We start from the raw sequence: 4176 nt of genomic DNA on the forward strand, positions 1-4176 counted from the left end.
CCCGGCCCCGGCACCGGGCTCCTTGTGCCAAGTCCATGAGAAGCCATCTCTGCAGCCACCCGACCCTGCCGTGCGGTTCTCCACACGCCCGGGGACCGCCCGTCCGAGCCCGACAGAATGATCCGGCGGCACATCTGACAGTCCCCAAATAAGCTAGCGTTCCTCCACCCAGGGGAGTGACGCGTGATGAGAGACAGTCTTCCCGAAGGCCGGCTGTCCCGTAGCAGGAGTGTAAAGAGAAAAATAATAGCCCTCATTCCGATGAAAGCGTCATTGTATGTTTTATTCCTTCGTAACTTCTGTCCCACACCGTCCTGTCTGTGAGCGTCCCCATGTGTGCACCTGTGACTTTTTTTTTATAGATGTATATATATTCTCAAACTGCTCTATCAGTTGACTTTCCAGGGTATCCTTAAAAAAAAAAAGTTTGCTTGTTTAAAATGACAGTTGTGATGTAAAAAGTTTAAGAAATATGAATGTGAGTGGTAAGTATCTCTCAGCTTAAATGGTAAAGAAGAAATGTAGCCTACATTTGTATTTTTCCAGAATTCTTTTGTCCTATGCAGTACCGCTGAAGTCAAGAATATATTTCTTGCCTGTTTTAGACATGACAAAAACAAAAAACAAAAAAAACAAAAAAAAAAACAAAAAAAAAGGTCACATACGGTGATTTCCAGCTGTGGACTCTGAGAAAAGTAATTAGTTTTCAGGATTCTGATTGGCACCAGGGCGAAGCAGGAAGGATTCGAATGAAAAGGCTTTCCGTGTGTCACTCACGCTTAGACGCAGTCACTGTCACCCATGTCCCCGTTCAGACGCGTCTTCAGAGGAAGAGCCTGTCCAGTCTGTCCCTTCGATCCCAGACTCGGAGTCCTCACTGTACTGCAAGGTGGAAACGGGATCACCCCCGGGGACAGGTGTCTCCTCCCCCAAACACGGGCCTCCCCGCCGCCCGGAGGGTACTGTGTACTCGGCACGGCGGCGGGGCAGCCCTGGCTTACCTCCTCTAGCACTTTGCTCAGCTTGACGGGCACTTTCATGCACCCAGCTCCCCCTGCAGCCTGGCCACGCCCGCGGGACATGCCGCGAGGCCACGTCCCCTGTGGGGGCGCTCCTTCAGCCTGCAGTGTGTCTTTCTCCTCATTCTCTACATCCCACGAAGCATGGGGCTCCCTGGAGCACAGTTGATATCAAAGCATGTTGGCTTCAAAGTCTTACTTTTTTAAAGCTGAGTCATTAAGAATTCCCTGTAAGAACAAAACCCTGTAAATTGAGCCTCATATCTGGTATATTTTACCAAACAGCCTTAAAATATATTTGGAAGCAAAAATCAGTACGAATGTATATTCTTGAAAAATGCAAAAAAAAAAAAACCCTTAAATATTCTTCTATAAATGAATCCTATTTCCCCAGAGTATTCAGAGCATTTTTTTCTACCTAAATAAATACTTAAATCCTGAGTAGTGTACAGTAACACCGCTTCTTCCTGTAGTCACAATACTATGTTACAAACAAATGTATTTGCAAGTATTGGCATTTTAGACTTTAAAAATGATGTGTCGTTTAAGACAACTGCTCTTTAGAAAGAGCCACAGAAAAGCAAAGTCGGGGTAGACCCCTTTGGGAGAGGAAATATAAAATGCACACGCGGGCACAGACCTGCTGACACACGGAAATCTACCAGCTGATGCATTTTATCCCATTTCCTGGAGCTTGGACAAGACATCGAACAACAAATTCTAAAATTAGACAGTAACTGTTCTTAGACCCCAGATCCTCTGACTCTGACGTGAATGAAAGTGTTCACTGAATTTGGATTTTTTTTTTTTTTATGTTTTGTCTACTCACTTTTATCTTAAAATCTCCCAAAAGTTTCGGCCTGAACCGTGCATAGGCGAGCAGGTTAACCTATAGCTAAATGTGACAGTGCCGCCGATTGGCAGTGGGGGCTGCGTAGGAGCCTCTGTCAATTCACCAAGTCCCAAAGAAGGTCACACGACACACAGCCGGTGCCTCACTGCAGTAGTTTCACTTCTCACACAGGCGACACCCCACCGTGAAATGCAGATGAGCCGTGTTTACATATTGTACGTGGAGCGAAAGATAAAACTGTTTGTAACACTTGTGTTAGTTGATCAGACCGGCTCCTTTCAGGCAGTTCTGGCAAACACATCACACGACCTGCAGTGTGTCCTTGTCACGGAGGCCGCGGAGGCCATCCTAATAAGAGATTTTGTGTGTGTTGGAGGATGCGATGGGAACGCACGGTGTTCTGTGGACGCACGGGGGCAGAAGGCGCAGGGTTCTCGGATCCAATAGCTTTATTCCCCGAAGATGCGGCGGAGCCGGCGAGGCAAGTTTACACGTCAGTTTGCTCGTGCAGCATGTTGGCGCCGCCACGCTGAAGGCTTTCGTTTAACTTTCAAAGTCCAAACACAAGTGTGATAAACAGGATCCTTAGGTTCCACAAAACCCGAGCAGGTGAATGTCGCACTTTCCACTAACTCCCCTCCCCCATCCCGGTTTGTCAGCGTCCCGTTCACCAGCAGCACTGTCACCGGATGGTGACGCTGGTTACCATCTTCCTCTCAGCAAATGTGTAGACCGTCCCATGGTGGATAGAGAATGGAACTGTCGTAAGATACCAAAAATTTACATTCTTGCTTAAAAGAGAATGTTGATGTGTTCACCTCACGATCAATACTAAAGACTTCTGGTGTTAAATAGAAAGTGTACCGTTAGAGAAAACAGTTACGTATAGGGTCCCTTCTTTACAAAGCAAACACAAAAACACAGTCAGTGACCCGGCCAGCGGGGGGTTCTCCCCCCTGGCTCCCGTGAGAAGCACTCAGAGCGGGAAGGCGACAGCTGAGGGTGCTCGGCTGTCCGGGCTGGGATCGGTGCCTAGGGGTCTTGCCTCTTCTAGATTTTTGCCTTTCTCAGCACGGTCCCCCCACGCCAGTCAAAGGGTCCCAGGCTGGGATCCCTGGGTGTCCCTGCCAGACACCCCCGCCCCCAGCCCCGCCCAGGATGGACTTTCCGGAAAGCCGTCACGTGACAGCCCTGGCGAAGGTGCCTGTGGCCGTGCGTCCTCCTGTGGGAACAGCTGTCTGCTCTGGGCCAGACTTCTTGCTGGCGAGTAAGAAGGGGTGCGAGGGGTCATGGTCTTAGCCAGAAGGTCGGTGCAGCCAGACGGGACCTCGTGTGGCCCGTGGAGCACCTTAGGGAACCCCCAGCCCACTGGATTTTGCCGGGAAGGGTGGCCAGCTTGTTCCCAGAAGCCTCACCGGGCAGGAGTCGGGTGCTGTTGTGCGGAGCAAGCGTGGGAGCTCGCACGTCGCCAGGCTGCACAGCGTGGCCGGGCTGCGGTGCGTGAGGGCGGCATTTGGCCCCCCACAGCGGTCCAGCCAACAAGCGTTGAGTCCGGTCCCCCCAGGAACCCGCCTAAACGGCTAAGTTCACAGGTTTGTGCGCTGCTTGCCGCCTTCCAGACGCCTCCTTTCTCCCCCAGGCCCGACTGCTGATTTTATTTTTTTTACTGCAAATTTAACATGCTAATCAGGTAGTTGCAGACTGCTGTCTCTAGCCCACACCCCCTTGGCACTTCCCAAGGGTTCTCTTTGTTTTCATCTGCGTATGTGTTTACACTTGTTTGAAAGTTTGGGCCGAATACAGGATGCCACAACTTGAAAACAGATCAGAAAACCACAAGGGGGAGAGATGGAGAATGTGGTCAGCTGCTGAGTGGGAACGCATCCAGCCGCGAGGCTGGAGCATTGGGCGTAGCTTCACTCTGTACCGCTGCCATGCCCGTCGCGCAGGGCCCCCGCCCGGTCCCCTGTGCTGTGCTGACGGTCACAGTAGGGTGGGGGCGGTGACCAGAGCGCCGGAGGCGAGGTGCCCTTCCACACACCTGGAATGTGCCCGTCAGCACAGAGTGGCTGCCCGATGCTTTGGAAACTGACTAGCTGACCAGCCTAACAACCTGGCTCCTGGTCACACGGCAGCCAGGCTTCCCTTTGCGTCTGTTTCCTCCTGTCCCTTGTCTCCCTCGCAGATAGATTATGAAGATCAGTGTCACATGGGCTCCAGAGTCCTCTGAGCTCCTTGGGGACAGGTGGCAAAAGCCTGAAATACTGCTCAAGAAGAGGCCCGGGGCCGTCTGGCCAACATGCC

The sequence above is a fragment of the Crocuta crocuta genome, unplaced genomic scaffold, assembly GCF_008692635.1.
Source record: "Crocuta crocuta isolate KB4526 unplaced genomic scaffold, BGI_CrCroc_1.0 scaffold111, whole genome shotgun sequence".
NCBI lineage: Eukaryota > Metazoa > Chordata > Mammalia > Carnivora > Hyaenidae > Crocuta > Crocuta crocuta.